The sequence below is a fragment of the Staurois parvus genome, unplaced genomic scaffold, assembly GCF_062004578.1.
Source record: "Staurois parvus isolate SC_StPar_1 unplaced genomic scaffold, SC_StPar_1.0 ptg000294l, whole genome shotgun sequence".
In the NCBI taxonomy this organism is placed as follows: Eukaryota; Metazoa; Chordata; class Amphibia; order Anura; family Ranidae; genus Staurois; species Staurois parvus.
The window spans coordinates 6,257,485-6,275,902 of record NW_028318090.1 but is presented as its reverse complement, the minus strand read 5'-3'; positions in this window follow the sequence as shown (position 1 = coordinate 6,275,902).

Here is an 18,418-nt window from a genome sequence, read left to right as displayed (position 1 = left end):
AACCCTACGTACTTGACTTTGCTTTTTGCCTTTGATTTTGTTTGGAGTGTGATGTTATATGGTTTGGTGTATGTCTTAAAATTCTTCAACCTGCATAGACCATCTTCTTTGGACAGGAAAGATATGAGGGGGAATTCAGTCCCCCCAAACGTTTCCTTTGAACTGGAAAACTAAATAAAACTAAAGAAAAACCTATGAGACATCAGTGTCTAGCAACACCCCTATATATAAAGTGGCATCTATTTCAGGGGAAATTGATTAGGGGAATGCATATATATGAATTTACTGAGCACAAGCATTCGTTTCAATTTCTAGAGCATTTATGAGCAGTATTTGAACATTTTGGTGAAAGGAAAATACAGGATCCCTTTAAATGCAGAGATGCCCAGGGGTGGTTAATATATTTCTGTGGGCTTCAAAGTTTCCTGTTGGTACCTCAATGTCAGCCAGCACCATGGACAGGGCAAGAAAGATAAATTCTGGCAAACCCCTAATTCCATTAATCTGATGCAGATAAGATATGGAAAACAACTACCACATTGGCTGCTACAGACAACAGCCTCATTTCTCCCTGTATAAAACTTGAAAGAAATACAGAAACTGCCCGTGCTGACCTGAAAATACCACTTACCTAGTTTCAACATTGAACTACAGCAGGCATGCAAAGCAGGAGAATCTGAGTAAAGTCAGGACTCCTAACTGGAAAATTTGTTCTGAGTCAATACTTTAAAGAAATTGGATCAGCATAACCGCAAGGGAACTAGGATTTTTAAAAGGTGGTCAGCCATAGCTCCTTCCATGTTTTTAACAACCAAAACCTGTTAACTGCAGAATGAAGGAGCAGTAACACACTATTGCTGTCTTTTTTTTGCTCACTCTGCTAGTTTCTCCTGTTAGCATGTTCATTCTCAGTTCATGTGCATGTGACAGAACCTAATCAGCTCCAATTGCTGCCATTTCTTCTCCCAGTGCTGCTGTAAAGGATTTGTAAGAGGTTGAAATCTAGCCAAATACAAGAAAGATGTGGGTTTTTTAGTATTTTTTTTATATTTGCTTAGGGTTCATGTTTATAACAACACCATACTTTGTGGTCTTCAAATGAACAGACTAGCACAACTTTAATTTATCTCTGGATCAGTTGCTTCCACTTCTTTTCTAGCTTCTCAAATGCTTACCTGTTTTTTGGGCTTTCCATTACTTGCCATATAAAAAGAGAATATGGTTAAATTATCTTACTCAGATCTACAAAGTCCTTTCTAAACTGTTTCCTCCATGTACCTTCTCACCAATTTTCCCTTACTCCCCTACCTACCTACATTCCAAACTCAACCTTCCCTCTCCATTTTTACTGTTACAAGTTGGCTGTTTTTTATTTAGAACTTTTTTTGTCTGCTGTTCTTCTCTGTCATCCTTTTATATGCCAAACTTTAAATGCACTCGTTCAACTCATTTGTTTTAAACACATATGTAATCCACCCTATATTCTTTTTATTCACTAACTTAGCACTGCTTCCTCCCCTGCTTTAACACATTATACTTGTTTGAATTTCGTGGTCAACTCTATGGCCAATTAAAGTTGAACTATTGCCAGGAAAGTTCCCCCACAAACAATACTCCACCCTCATTCTAATTAATCACCATACTTACCTAAATCTGTGGTCATATGAAGTGAAGGGTCTGGAATCTCTTTGCTTCTTCAGTGCGGAGTGGGAAGGTTCTTCTTTGGATGTCTATGTCACTAATGAAGTCATGATAAAGGGTACTGACAAGACCAGTCACCGACAGCAGCTCTAGATCACTCAGAAGAGGCACCAATGAGGGTCACATGATTGTTGATTAATATGAATTTTAAGGAGCTTAGAAAGGTTTTTTTTCCCCCAGAAAAAGTGAATAGATAGGAAAGGTGTGGGATCATGGTGGGAGGTAGAGAATAAATGGATTTTAAAATTCTCCAAAGATGGACTTTATTTTACTCATAGATCCTCAAGTGGGCACTTTTAACTTCCAGGTATACATGATTATATACAGAAAACATATTTCCATCTGTTATCTTAACATCACTGAAAATATGCACACATGGTCTACATTAAAATATTTTTGCAGTGCAAACTATTTTTAAGTTGAACTTATTTAAAGAAAAAAAAAAAAAGAAGTGCTAGCAGCAAAGTTGTTAATACAAAGTAAAGTAACTATAGCAAACAAATTTAATTTACTGTAAAAAAAACACACATTCCAACATTCGGAAAGTAAAAGATATGTGTCTCAGCATCGGTATAGATCCCACCCACCACAAGAAGTCACTGATGAAGTCAATGACAAAATGCGTTGGGCAGGATCTTTACAAATGCTGAGACACACTTCTATATGTTATCGATGCTTGTAAGAGATGTGCTGCTTTTTAAATGTTTATTTTTTTAATGCATTTGTTGAACAAAAAGCTATCCTTGTTATCTTTTTCTTCTTCTCTACTCGTGAATATTTTTCATATAAATTGCCAACTTTGCAACTGGGATGTGTCCCCAGGTACTGCTAGTGCGCAGAACTGAATCCATCTCCAACAGTCCCTGGAGGGTTGAAACTACTAACCATTGTAAAAAAAACAGCACTAGCTGTAGATGATCGATGGATGTTCTACATATACAAATATGGAAGGATATCCTCTAATCAGGCTTTCTTAACCCCTGTAACCCAAAGAAACCGCTAAAAATATTTTCAGGTCTCAGAGAACTCTTACCAAATCCACTTTATTGGGGGTCAATGGCAAACATACCCATAAAGAAGTGGTCAAAATGTCAACCCTACAGACAGCTAAAAAGATTACTGGTGTCATGGTGCTGGATTTGCAAAGTGGCATTGGTCCTACATCTATGCAGGCACCATCAGATGGCAGGTCAATCAGCCACAGTTCAAGGAACAGCTGAAAAACTCTGGAGGAGCTCTAGCTGAACAAGGACTTATAAACTACTGATAGGTGGGCATATACTGTATTTCTAGTGATTGGTTTTATATGTAAACTTTGGGGATGAACAGAAGAGTTCATCAAAAAAGGTGCAGCTGTCATATGTAAAGGTGGCTTATTCAATAAACAGTTATTACTCTTGAAATAAACTTGTTATAATATGAAATATTGGCAGTCAAATTAGCAGGTCAATCTCAGCATTTTCTTCGAAAGCTGAGCATAGCCCTGCTCTCTTCTGAGCCCTCCAGTCTTCCTGTTGGTCAATTAAATACCAGTTGTTTTAAAGAGGCAATACTGAATTTGAGGAGGTACTGGGGTGGTACCTAGTTTGCCATGACTCTGATTCAACTTGCAGTTTTTACTGAAGGTAGTAACCTCTTAGATTGCATTTTTTTACCATATGCTCAGGTTAAACTGCCCAAGATTCTCACCTGACAGGCCTACTCTATGTGTTACAGTATAAACCATATCAACATAGGCAGGTGTTGACAAAGTGGAATCTGCCTGGTTGGTATGAGTTACTGCAAGAATTGACAACTGCCTGACTTTCTGAAATGATGGACACCTTTTAGCACATTGTATGTAGGTAAAGGACACCTCCACCACCTTTCCTATATACATTGGCTTTTCAAAGTAAAACATGCAATAATATAGAAGTTGGTTAAAAAGTTTAAGGCCTCATGCACACTGGAAATTTTCTTTAACTCTCCTAGAAGCCTCCTCCTGGCAGCAGCATTTTAGCCCCCAAAAAACGCTGGATGCTTGTAAGTGTGCAACATACTTAGCTGCATTTACCCACGTTTAACCGCATCAAGCGTTTGGGCCTTAATTAAAATCTTTGTCCAGAATAAATAATTTATTCTGGCCATTGAAAAAAATAAACGCTCAAGTGTTAAATGCGCCTAGCATTAACATGTGTCTAGACATGTTTAAGCATGTCGTTTTTTTGTGCCAAAACTCTGCTGCTCCTGGACACACTGGCATTGGGTATTTCCCTTGCCTCTAAAGGTTTATACATGCAAGGACACATACAGTAGACTAACATGCAGGGAAGTTTAGCGACAGAAACAAAAACCGCCAGACGCTCTAGAAGCAGCTGTAAAAATGTTCACTGTGCATGAGGTCTGAAGCAGCGTAACACTTTTTGTGGTAAAATAGTAAATTTTGCATAGAGATGTAGACAGCCAGGGGCGGATTGACCATTTGGAAACTTGGGGACTGTCCGAGGGCCCAGGGTCAGTAGGGGGCCCCATGAGATGCCCCTGGTACCTTTTTCATAGGCTTTTTTGAGTTTGGGCAAGGACACAGGGGCCCCATGATCCCCTATTGCCCAGGGGCCCCATGAGCTGTCAGTCCGCCCCTGTACACAGCAGATTAAAAAAGAAAGACAACTGGGGTTGCATGAGGGACAGAGGGATTTGTTCTCAAAAAGGGTCAGTCCTTCCAAATGAGGGACAGTTGGGAGCTAAAGTGGGCTTAAATAATATTATTTAAAAATTTCCCTCCTTCCCCTTCTGCTGCCAAATTTGGCACTTTTTGGGGGGCACCTAGTTTTGACAGGTACCCGCTTCCACTTCTGGCTTAGTTTGTCATGGCAAACTGAACTGGAAGTCTGCCCCCCCTCCTTCCCCCTGACATTTTACAGGTCCCAGAGGATTGCAGCCTATTCACAAAGTGCACCGCGTTTCACACATGCGAACTAGGAAACCGGCTGTGAAACCTCAAGGCTTCACTGCCTGTTTTCCTTACTCAAGATGGTGATGGCAGCACCGGACAACAGACTGAAGCATCGGCTCAGGGTGAGGACACTGCTAGATCACAGGACAGGTAAGTGTTCTATTATTAAAAGTCAGCAGCCACAGTAGCTTCACCGCCAGGTGCCTACTGCACATGCCCGAGCCACGCTGCGCATTGTTAATGGTCCTTTTGTCTTCTGGGACCTGTCACATGTCCCAGAAGACTGCCATGGTGGGAGGGGGGAGGAGGAGAACCTCTGCTTCCAATCGCCTAGGCGGTCAGAGTGGAAATGTCACATACCTATTACTGAGCCTTGCGTGCAGAAGAAGGCCTCTTGTACAGCTCTGGATCAGGGGTCACTGGTAGTAGAACAGCAACCACGAGAGCACAGCGAGGTATGAGCACTCTGATCAGTACGGGTGACTGCATGGATAATAGCAGAGGTCTTGCTAGAAGGTTGCCTGGAACAGGACAGCTGGCAGCAGGTTGACGTCACAGCAGAGCAGGCTGGTAGCTGGCGGGCTGGCAGCAGGTAGACGTCACAGTAGAGCAGGCTGGTAGCAGACGGGCTGGCAGCAGGTAGACGTCACGGTAGAGCAGGCTGGTAGCAGACGGGCTGGCAGCAGGTAGACGTCACAGTAGAGCAGGCTGGTAGCAGATGGGCTGGCAGCAGGTAGACGTCACGGTAGAGCAGGCTGGTAGCAGACGGGCTGGCAGCAGGTAGACGTCACGGTAGAGCAGGCTGGTAGCAGACGGGCTGGCAGCAGGTAGATGTCACGGTAGAGCAGGCTGGTAGCAGACGGGCTGCCAGCAAGTAGACATCACGGTAGAGCAGGCTGGTAGCAGACGGGCTGACAGCATGTAGACGTCACGGTAGAGCAGACTGGTAGCAGACGGGCTGGCTGCAGGTAGACATCACGGTAGAGCAGACTGGTAGCAGACGGGCTGGCAGCAGGTAGACGTCATGGTAGAGCAGACTGGTAGCGTACGGGCTGGCAGCAGGTAGACATCACAGCAGAGCAGGCTGGTAGTGGACAGCTGGCAGCAGGTAGATGTACCAGATGAAGATGTGCTGGACTGCAGATCAGACATAAATGGCAAACGAGAGAGAAGTCAAGTCACAGGCCAGTGTCAGCAAGATGGAGGCAGACCAGGCAAAGGCAGTAGTCAGAGGCAGAATCTGGAGAACAAGCCGAGATCTGGGCAGGTGGCTAACAAGCGTGGTCAGAAGCAAGCCGGGTCAAGATGAAAGGTCAAACACAGGAGTCAGGATATACATGCACAGAAGCTGCAGACCAAACAGCAATTAGCCAGTGCAGTAGCTCTGTTTAAATAGGCAGTTCAATGTTAGCCTTGATGACAGGTGCACACCTGTTTGTGTGACATGCACACGCCTATGCACATATTTGTGCACATCTGCCCCGCCAGTTGTCGTTGTGCACATGCGCATATGTATGCACTGCGAAACCTCACCTGCACTATGGGCGTGCCTTCCCTGGCAGGAAGTGGGTATCTGTCAAAATCAGGAAGCCACTCCCTAAAAGTGCCAATTCCTTATCAGGAGTGGTGGAAGAGTCCTTAAAGCAGAACTTCCCCTTTTGGGTGGAGCTCTGCTTTAGGTACTGTGGAAGCGGAACCAGGGGCGGACTGACCATTCGAGCACTCGGGCACTGCCCGAGGGCCCGGGGTCAGTAGGGGGCCCCATGAAATGCTCCTGGTACCTATTATAGGCTTTTTTGGGTGTGCTTAGAGTGTGGGCAAGGACACAGGGGCCCCATGACCCATGATTGGATTACGTCCAATGACGAAACGCGTCAAAGGGAGGTGACGTCAGACGCATACGAGATTACCGGAAGTGGAGCGGCGGCCATCTTGGAGAGGGCAAAAAATCGGCTGTGACTTGCGATTAGGACTCTCCTGGATTCCGGATGGCAGACAGGTCTTTATATGCTATGTGCGATGGAAAGATGTTTTTAATGTAAGCAGGATAATTAAAAGTTTTGGATCTTAGTATGGAAAGATGTTTTTTAATGTAAGCAAGATAATTAAAAGTTTTGGATCTTAGTATGTGGCAGTATCACGCTATGATTTGTTCCTTATATATGGGTATCTGACTGGCGTATATGGTGGAAACATATCTGAGTTGCTAGGGTGGAAGGATCCATACAGTATCATAGGATCAAAGCAAACCCTGAGAACATCTTCAAAAGGATTTATATCACCAGGCAATTTCTGTGGATTGAGATCAAAAACATAAATTGCTTTGAATATTGGTAAGGGTATTCACTCCTTACCCTGATAGAAGTGTGCACTGTGTCATGAGTTTTTAGCACAGTAGAGTGTTTCACATGCATGGTTTTGCACAGTATATCGCACGTGTATGTGGTTTGATATATACACGTGTTTTCACTTGGGTGAATATTATTGGAATGATCTCACATGTAAATTTTTATTTATAAAGGATAATGCACTATGTATATATTTTTTTTTTTTTTTTGAGGTAATCAAGGTTTTGCAAGCAGCGGAGAGTTTTTACACTTGAATCAATTTTTTGGACTACACGTATTTATTTATTTATCTTATTGTGATATTGGACTTTAATTTGAAATTGGACTTTAATTTGAAAAATTATAGATTTTGGATTTTTGAAATTATTATATAATGAAAGGTTCCTTTTATTAATTGTCACTGAGCATATATATATTTATACAAGTGTCAAACATGGTGGTGGAAACATTCTGCTTTGGGGGTGTTTTTCTGCTAAGGGGACAGAACAACTGCGCCGCATCAAAGGGATGATGGACAGGGCAATGTACCATCAAATCTTGGGTGAGAAGCTTCTTCCCTTAGCCAGGGTATTGAAAATGGGTTGTGGATGGGTGTACCAGCATGACAATGACCCAAAACACACGGCCAAGGCAACAAAGAAGTGGCTCAAGAAGAAGCACATTAAGGTCTTGGAGTGGCCTAGCCAGTCTCCAGACCTTAAGCCAATTGAAAATCTGTGGAGGGAGCTGAAAGTTTGAGTTGCCAAACCTTAATGACTTGGAGAGGATCTGCCAAGAGGATTGGGCCAAAATCGCTCCTGAGATGTGTGCAAACCTGGTGGCCAATTACAGGAAACGTCTGACTGCTATGATTGCCAACAAGAGATTTTCCAACAAGTACTAAGTCATGTTTTGTGAAGGGGATCAAAAACTTATTTCCCTCATGAACATGCAAATCAGAGCATCATTTGTTAGACTGATCATTTCTTTAGAATTTTTTGTTGCTATTCTGTCTCTCAGTGTTACAATACACCTAGCATTCGATTTTTTAGACTGATCATTTCTTTGTGAGTGGGCAAACATTCAAAATCAGCAAGGGATCAAATACTTATCTCCTTCACTGTATATATATATATTTTTTTAATTTTTTTTAAGAAATATATTTTGAAATATATTGACTATGGCCAAAATTGTAGCATTTCAAATATATGTCAATATATTTGGGAAGAATATTTTTAAAATATATTTTTCTTACATGTGGGTAAACCCGCTGGACGTGCTGGCAGTGGGTTTTTTTGCCTCTAAACACCGCTTAACGCCTATGAATGCATGGACACATATGCTAACATGGAGGGGCATTTAGAGGCACTTTGACAATTGTGCGGTCATTCAACACTGTACCCATTTCTCATTTTTTTTTTGCACAAATAGAGCTATCTTTTTGGGTATTTATTCACCACAGGGTTTTTAATTTTTTTCACTATAAACAAAAAAAGAACAAAAATTTTGAGAAAAAAAGTTATTTGTTTCTATTATACCATTTAGCACACATAATTTTTCTCCTTCACTGATGTGAGTTGATGAGGCTGCACTGATAGGCAGCACTGATGGGCACTGATGACGCAGCACTGATAGGCAGCACTGATGAGGCAGCACTGATAGGCAGCACTTATGGGCAGCAAGGCACTACCATTCAAGGTGGAAAACCACCTGTACTTGGAGGAATTATACCACATGATGATGGACAAGATTGTATACATTGAGTATCTCAATTAAATGTCTGCAGCATATACCAACATTCCACATGTGAAATGGTTGAAGTTTTTATTATATGTTTAAATATGTCTTTTATAAAAACTTTTGTCAATAAAAAGATAAAAGTTTTATCAGATTATGGTGTGAAGTTTACGTGCCTAAAAAGTCCATATCTATATTTTTGTTGTAACCACGGTGCCACCCAGTGGTTGCAAATACATTATTTATCTAACTTAATTAGGCATCTAGATGTGGTGAAGACGACTTGCTGAAGTTCAAACTGAGCATCAGAATGGGGAAGAAAAGGGATTTAAGTGACTTTGAACGTGGCATGATCGTTGTTGCCAGACGGGCTGGTCTGAGTATTTAAAAAACGGCTGATCTACTGGGATTTTCACGCACAACCATCTCTAGGGTTTACAGCAGTGGTTCTTAACCTGGGTTCGATCGAACCCCAGGGGTTCGGTGAGTCAGTCTCGCGGGTTCGGCGGAGGTGAAGACCCACACCCGACTCATATGATTCGTGCAGTAAATATTCATTATTATGTTTTTGTTTTTGTGTGAAAATCATGTTTTAATGGTTTTGTTCTTAACGGTTTTGTTCAGTTTGTGCACCTATGTATAAATATATACATAAATATATACCTATGTTTTGAATTTTAAAAATCATATTTTATTTTTCTAATTAAGAAGGGTTCGGTGAATGCGCATATGAAACTGGTGGGGTTCAGTACCTCCAACAAGGTTAAGAACCACTGGTTTACAGGAAGCAGATGGGCTACAGCAGCAGAAGACCACACCAGGTGCCAGTGTCCCCATCTTCTGATGGCTCCTTCCAGCAGGATAATGCACCATGTCACAAAGCTCAAATCATCTTAAAATGGTTTCTTGAACATCACAATGAGTTCACTGTATTCCAATGGCCTCCACAGTCACCAGATCTCAATCCAATAGAGCACCTTTCGGAATGTGGTGAAATGGGAGATTCGCATCATGGATGTGCAGCTAACAAATCTGCAGCAACGGCGTGATGCTATCATGTCAATATGGACCAAAATCTCTGTATTTCCAACACTTTGTTGAATCTATGCCATGAAGAATTAAGGCAGTTCTGAAGGTAAAAAGGGGTCCAACCCGGAACTAGTAAGCTGTACTTAATAAAGTGGCCGCTGAATGTATGTGCCCTGTTCACAACATACGTGTGTGGTAGTGTGCAGGAAAAAGCAGCTCAACTTGTAGGTGGTATGCAGCATGGTGCAGCTGCAATAATATACACGGTCCAAGTGCGATACAAGAACTTGTACTGGAGAAATGCAAACAGTCACCACAAACCCGATGGGAAGACAACCCAACCGGAGACACTCACAGTTCCCAACAGCCTGGCCATCTCGTAACCAAGCAGATTCAGAGAAGTTGCAGGCCCTGTGCTTTCCCTCCTCATTAGGAACCTTTCCCTGCCATTAGTTCTGTCCCTAACAACCGTGGTACCTGACCCTATTCTACCTACTCTCAAATGCACTCCAAAACCTGGGGGCAGGGACTTATAAAGCCTCTGCTGACTCATGATGGCTGCCAAGGGTCACCTGGATGCAACGCTGCCAAATGGAACCCTGCCTTCAGGGACCAGGAAACCATAGAGAAACTAAGTTTCTCCTGACTTCCTCTCCAAGCTGTGGTACTGCTTGGGGCGAACGCCAACAACAGTGGAGATAACAGACTGCACCTGCCTACAAACTGGTGTGGACAAATCCTAAAAATAAGCTTTTATTGGGTTGTCCAAAATTTGTATTGTTTGGTTTGCTATTACAGTGTTGATGTTATGAGATCAGAGGATATGATGTGACATTTGATCTCCTTTAATAATAGTGTGGGCGCTTTTAGCCCAATATCTAAAAATGTATTATACACTGTATGGAACAATTTTGAAAGCATCTAAAGTTAAAATCCAGGCAAACAGTTAATGTCACAGATAACATACATAGAAAATTCTGCTTTACCTGTTCATCCACTTCTGAGAGTTCCACAGCTCTGCCACACAGCACAGCCCTGTCTGCCAGGGGAGGGGACCTACTTCTTCTTTGCTGTTAAGTAACACTTACAGGTCTTGCTTCTTCCTCAGCCTGTGATTGGACAGTGAAAGGAGAAAAAACAAATTGATGAACTCATCTCTCTGTTACTCTGCTATCAGCAGGCCCCTTTGTTACCACATCAGCAGTGTAGCTTAGCTGGTTTTCTTTTTTTGCCATTTCTTCCTCCCCTAGTCATAATGATTGTTTTTTTTTTTTGTAATTTTTATTTTTATTGCGAATACTTTAACTAGCTGTCATAGTAAAGGTATATCTAGGAGCTGCACCGATTGAAGGTCATTACCACAGTGATCTAGTGATACAATGATAACAAGCACACACCTAAAAAAAAAAGTGACACTCTTATATACACTGCTCAAAAAAATGAAAGGAACACTTTTTAATCAGGTGGTGGGTCAGTGATGGTCTGGGGAGGCATATCCATGGAGGGACACACAGGCTTCAACAGGCTAGAAAATGGCACCCTGACTGCCATTAGGTATCGAGATGAAATCCTTGGACCCATAGTCGGATCCATTGGCAGACCCTACACTGGTGCAGTGGGTCATGGATTCCTCCTGATGCACGACAATGCCCGGCCTCATGTTTCAGCTAGGTTTCTCACCTACACATGGTGATGGGATCCAGGGTTTTTGCCTGCTATGAAGGAAAAAAAGTGTGTTGCTGTTCCAGGCCTTAATTAGTTCTGGTATTGGTCCTGGAGATTGAAGGCTGTATAGAGCTTTGGGTGGGATAAAGTCTCCATTCCTAGGTTTACATCTTATCTGCAACCCAGGACTCAGATTTTCACAGGCCTTTTGACTGTATATTCAAGCTGACTTACACTAGAGGCTCTCTATCTCAAGGCTGAGTGCTGACAGAACACTAAAAAGGTACAATTGCTGCCTGTTTGCTTTGAGGAACCTATTAGGGTACGCTGTGTTAGTCATGCACTGACCTGAGTTTAGTTAGTGGCTTGGACAAGCAGATGTTTTGTTTGTTTTATGCTATGGACTTGCTGTACAAAACCTTTGTCAGGAAACTAATAATAATGTTAATAATAATAATGGGCTAGTATCAAGCGTACACTGACATGTAGGTGCATTTGTGTGCACCAGCGCACTATTGGCGCATGTCCTCACATATTGGCACCAAGCTACCTATTTAAAGGAGATCCTGCTGTGTGCTAATTGCTGGATGTTCTTCAGCTCCCAGTGATCCGTGTTCTTGCTTTAGCTGACTGATCTTCCGTTCCTGACCTGGCTTGTTCCTGACCTGACTCTATGGATTCTGAATTCTGACCTCAGGTTGCCTCTGACTATTCTCTGCCTGCTTCCCTCATGCTGACCTCAGCCTGCTACTGGACCTTGCTCTGCTTGATCTCCTGTTGTTGACCTCGGCTTGCTACTGGACCTTGCTCTGCCTGCTTCCCTGGTACAGAACCGGCCTGCTTCCTGACCACTTTGCTGTCCCACTACATCCCAGACCATGGCAGTCACCTCCCATCCAGCTACTGGCACCAGTGCTTCTTTGAGTCTAGTACCTCTGTCCCCACATTCAGGGGTGCTCGGACCAGAGCCACCAGGGAAGCCCTCTTGTCAACTCAGCCTCCAACCAAAGTACATGACAGCCCTCCTATACTGGAACTGTGTTTGTTTGCTGACTTGCTGACTAAAGTTACAGGATGAAAGATAAACCTGCTTGGACTATTCCTAGGTGTCCCTATCTCCTGCATGGTTTACAGCTGCCACTAGCAGTTGAGCCTGTCTCATATATTTAGGGACAAAGTGCTTTGTATGACATTAATGAATCTCACGTTTTGTTCCCATCCTGGGTCTTTTCAGCCTTAGAGGGGTAGATTTCCTGATAAGTTAAAACATCTACAAACACATTTGTAAAGAAAAACCGATATTTTATGTCATAAACATAGAGCACCGGTGTCAAAATGCTGGCCTTCCAGCTGTTGAGAAACTACAATTTCCATGAGGCATTGCAAGATAGACAGTTACAAGCATGACTCCTAAAGGCAGAGGCATGATGGGACATGTAGTTTCACAACAGCTAGAGGGCCACCAGTTTGACACCTCTGACATAAAGCATCCCCCTATGTACCACTGCAGCACACACTTCTGCAAAGAAACTTTTTTAGTTGAGGAAAGTTGATCAAAAAAATAGCATTTTCTAGTCACTGTCCAATTGAAGTGTCTTCTGTGGTAATCGCTTTAAAAGCTCTAAAATACATTAATTAAGTTTAATTATGACCCTGTAGTTACTAACATATTTTTCTTAGTTTTCCCAAAATAATACACCTCTTGTTTTTTGATCTTTACAGTACTGTCAAATTAAAGTCTAATGGACATCTGTTTTACCCACTGACCTATTATCACCCATATCTTCTCTTGTTTATATCTTTTGCTGGTTTTCAAGACCTCTCCTGAATTCACTATCCATTCCACCTCCTCTCTGTACTGCTTGTTTCTTAAGTTAAACTAAACATTTGTGGTTGGTGTTAACCTCTAACACAAGACCGTTAAAGTTTTCATCTTTGAAGTAGATAGTTCAAGACCAGATAAGACGGTTCCACTGGTGTACTGGAAAAAGATGTCTGGCTGGGTCGAGAGGTCACCACTAATAGCAGATTGTTAAGATGTTAGATGTGTGGCTTTGGTTATTAGCTTGAAGGTCATGTGTTGAGTGCAATGTTGGAATTAATGCTTCTAGTTTTGCATTTGAAAGAAGAATTTGATTAAGAATTATGTGTGCTAGAAGACCTGCATTATATGCAAGTTTCTTTTTTACTTAGCTGCTACTTACATACTTAGTTACCATTCAGCCTATGCATGATGATAAAAGGGAACATTACTAACACTTTGTGTGAACAGATATTTTTATTTTTGGCTCTGGGCTACTGAAGTGTAATATGCTGAAGCATGATCCTAGGGAATTGGGATTTACATTTGCTCATCTAGGGTTTCTGGGGCAGGAGACACCTAATAATAAAGCTTAAAGTTGTTGTAAACCTCAGACATGAAATATGAACAAAACAAACCCCTCTATAGTATGTACTTTTCTCAATCCAGAGCACTAAGTGTCTTTTCTGTCTGCTGCTTCATTTCTCTGCAATCAGTATGAATCACTTCTGATACGTTTTCCTGATACCAAGAGGTAAAAAAGTGACAGGGGACAGATTGACAACCTCAGCTCTGTTCCTGTAAACTGTGTGAAGGGGGGGGGAGGTGTCCCTTCCCTCCAATCGGCCCTCAGAACTCTCCTCACTGAGCTCTGCAGAGTGTAACTTCAGACACATACAATAGGGAAAATAATTATTTGATCCCCTGCAGATTTTATGTTTGCCGCCTTGCAAAGAAATTAAGGGTCTATAATTTTTATCATAGGTGTAATTTAAATGATAGAGACAGAATATCAACCAAGAATCCAGAAAAAACACATGATACAAATGTTATAAATTGACTTGCAGTTCAGTGAGTAAATTAGGTATTTGATCCCCAAGCAAAACATAACTTAGTACTTGGTGGTAAAACCCTTGTTGGCAAGCACAGAGGTAAGACGTTTCTTGTAGTTGGATACCAGGTTTGCACACATCTCAGGAGGGATTTTGGTCCGCTCTTCTTTACAGATCTTCTCTAAATCCTTAAGGTTCAATGGCAACTCAAAGTTTCAGCTCCCTCCATACATTTTTTATAGGATGGAAGACTGTCTAGGCCACTCCATGACCTTAATGTGCTTCTTCTTGAGCCACTCCTTTGATGACTTGGCAGCATATTTAGGGTCATTGTCGTGATGGAAGACCCATCCACGGCCCACCTTCAGTGTTCTGGCTGAGGGAAGAAGGTTCTCATCTAAGATTTTACAATTCATGGCCCTGTCGATTGGCTCCTCACTGTGGCAAAGTCGGACTGTACCTTTAGCAGAGAAACAGCCCCAAAGCATAATGTGTCCACCTCCGTGTTTGACTGTATAGAGGGTATTCTTAAGAATCCTAAGGTCGTAGTCAGCATTTTTCTTCCTCCAAACACGGCCAGTCGAGTTAGGGCTAAAGAGCTTCATTTTGGTCTTATCTGACCACAGCACTTTCTCACAACCCTTCTCTGAATCATTTAGATGTTTATTGGCAAATTGCAGACGGTCTGTACATGTGCCTTCTTGAGGAGGAGGACTTTTCGGGTGCTGCAGAATATCAATCCATGGCAGCGTATTCTTTTACCAAAGGTTTGTTGGATGACTGTGGTCCCAACTGCCTTGAGATCATTCACAAGCTCCTCCCATGTGGTTCTTGGCTATTCCCTCACTTTTCTCATGATCATCCTTACCCCATGAGGCAAAATCTTGCATGGAACTCCAGACTGAGGGAGATGGATGATTATTTTGTATGTCTTCCATTCGTAAATAATCGCTCAAACAGTTGTCTCCTCACCAAGCTTCTTGCTGCTGGTCTTGTAGCCCATTTCAGCCTTGTGCAGGTCTACAATCTTATTCCTGATGCCTTTGACAGCTCTTTGGTCTTGGCCATGGTGATGGAGAGGTTTGAATGGAAAAAAGAGATTCTGTGGACAGGTGTCTTTTATTATTATTACTATATAGGATTTATATAGCGCCGACAGTTTGCTCAGCGCTGTACATTATAATGGGAGACAGTACACGAGACAGTACAGTAACAATACGATTCAATACACGAGGGGTTCGAGGGCCCTGCTCCTTGGTGCTTACAATCTAGGAGGGAGGGGATAGTGGTACAGGAGGAAATAGCTGTGGGGGATGTAGTGGTAGGAAGAGTGGAGGAGTTCAGTAATTAGCTGAGAACGGGGTAGGCTTCCCTGAAGAGATAGGTTTTCAGAGTGCGTCTAAAGGTGATACACATAATGATTTATACACATAATGAGTTGTTGTTAGGAGCACCTTCTTAAATTGACAGGACTAGTCTGTGTACCACATGAGCACATAGCCAGTCTGTGGGAGCCAGAATTATTGTTGGTTGGTAGAGGATCAAATACTTATTTTACTCACTGAACTGCAACTCAGTTTCTAACATTTGTATCATGTATTTTTTCTGGATTTTTGGTTGATATTCTGTTATTATTAAGTGGGCTATTAAGTGGGCAAACTTACAATATCTGCAGGGGATCAAATAATTATTTTCCCCATTGTACTATCATGGGCAAATCTCACCACTGAAATCTCGGAAAAATTTAAGAAACAAAGATTTTGGTCAAGTTTACCATGCTCAACCAAAACTAAAATAACTTTGCATAGATTTGGCCTTCAACAAAGAGGTGTACCCAGTGGTGTATTTAGGTTTTGTGCTGCCCTAGGCAACACAAAAATCGGACACCCCCCTCCTCGGCAGAGCCTGACCCCGACCAACACCAGACTACCCCCCACCCCCCGTGGAGAGAGCTTGACAGTGATCAACAACACTCCTGCCCCATCCCCCCCACACTCAAGAGAGCCTTACACTAACACCCACCCCCACCTCCAGAGGGGGTCAGAAAGAAAGACACTCACCTTCACAGCTCTGGACATCCCCAGGAATGACAGTTGGGCTCTGCATACACCACTAAGCAGCCCACAGTCTCTCTCAGATCCCACCTAGTCCCCCTGCATATGTCCCTTCTACCAGGGGTCAGTGCTGCCCCCTAAAAATGCCACCCTAGTCAAATGCCTTGTTTGCCTTGTGGTAAATATGCCCTTGGGTGTACCCTTAAAAGCTACCAGGATGATGACAAATAAACTAACTTTCAGGGCCTACTTTTTACACAAGCTTTGTTGGTTAGCACTGAAATTATTACCACTTCAATGCCAAACAACAAAGTTTGTATAAACGGTCAACATTTGTTTATAGTTCAGCTTACCAGTCTTTAGATGTGGTGGCAACATTGTTTTTCTTTTCTTGGTTTTTATTTTCTTCACCTTGGCGATCCTGCCATTTTCTGTCCAAGGGTGATAACTCCAATTTACTCTACTATATCTATAAAGGAAAAGCATTGTCCCTAGGAAAAGAAATGTGTTAGGTATACAGGACACCTGCACCTCTCCCAAATTCCATAGCACAGGGGGAAGGCGCTCTGCAGTTCACATGTGAGAATAGGAAAATTTCACTTAGTGCAGATGAAGTTACAAGAACACTGTATTTCACTGTATTTCTGGCAGGATTAACAGGATGTTTGTACCTTCAGAAAATGTATTTAGCCTGTAAGCAGGTTGAAATGCTGGGTTTGTGAGACAGCTGCCTGTCCTAGTTGGGGGGAAGGGTTAATGCAGTTCCCACACTTTTTGCTCAGCTCTCTCTTGCTGTGCTGTAAATAAAAAGGGGGAGGTCTCTGTCCAGTCTGGGTGAGTTTGCTGCATGATAAGAAGCCAAAGACAAGCCACATCGTGTAATCTCTGGATTTTCCACAGGGGGCTTGGTCCTGCATTGCTAGCCCTGCTTCCTGAAGTCTACAACTACCGCCATGTAGGGTCTGCTGGGACTTGCAGTCCACCCATAAGTCACCAGCATCTGTATTCTGCCACCCTGGACTCTGCCAAGAATGGACTCTTGCCTGTGCAGGTATGCTGGGGCAGCCGCTGTAGTTAGCTTTAGTTAGGGAAAGACTGTTTGCTTGTTATACTGAAGGTTCTCGAGTAAAGCCTTTGAAATGTTTTAATGTCTGGTCTGAAGTTATTCAAGGGGTGTATGAAAGTAACTGGCACTCTACACATGGTCTGCAGCTTGGGTCAGTAAAGAACATTGGGCTATGAAGAAGGGTTTGCAATAGTTAACATGCAAAGGAGTACAGCAAGTGGTTACCAGGGGTAGCGTAAGCTAGAACAAACAACCTGTCATTAAATGTGTAACTAGGGCAGGTGGGATGTCCTTTAGCAGTGAGATGGCCATTGTTGGTACTCTCTCCCTGAGAGTCCATCTCCCATAGCTATGGGAGTAGATCAGCACCACAGAGGCACTCTATCTAGTCACTAGGTATGGAAGAGGAAGAGTTAATAAAGTGGACACATGAGGTTCCAGCTAGGTGCACGGCTGGACACCCTTTCTGTTACTGGGAGTGAGGTAGTGGAGATACGCTGGACAGGTGGAGTGGGCATTGGCTCAGCATGTACTTCCTAAATGCAACAGTGAAGGTGTACTTTGATTGCGGTCTGTTCAAGTGTACACAGTGTATGGCCATCTCTGAGTCAGAGGTTTGCCTTAAGGTTGAGTTATCCCTGAAAGCAGCCTCCTCTTCATCCAATTGGCATTGATAAGCACGGCACAGTAAAAGAACCCCATGTGCAAGGCAGCGACTCATTTCAGGTGCCTAGTGTAGCCCAGAAAAACCCACCCTGGTTAGGCCTCCTATGTGACCTCACCTGGCGCTCAACGAGGAGGGGAACATGGAGGAGGTACCACCCACCTAGCCCACCACTTACATGCCTGCTCAGTAACTCAAACAAAGGTGATGCTGTGATCCTGGGATGCAGCACTGGCATTGGGACACAGAACCTAGATGTCTGACTGTCCCGGGAAATCCAGGACAGCTGGCATCTATGCTACATGGCATTTCTCAAGCTGGCTTTACTGATGGTGACAACAGTAGACCATGACTGTTTACTTTGTTTTAAACCTCCATCTGAATCCT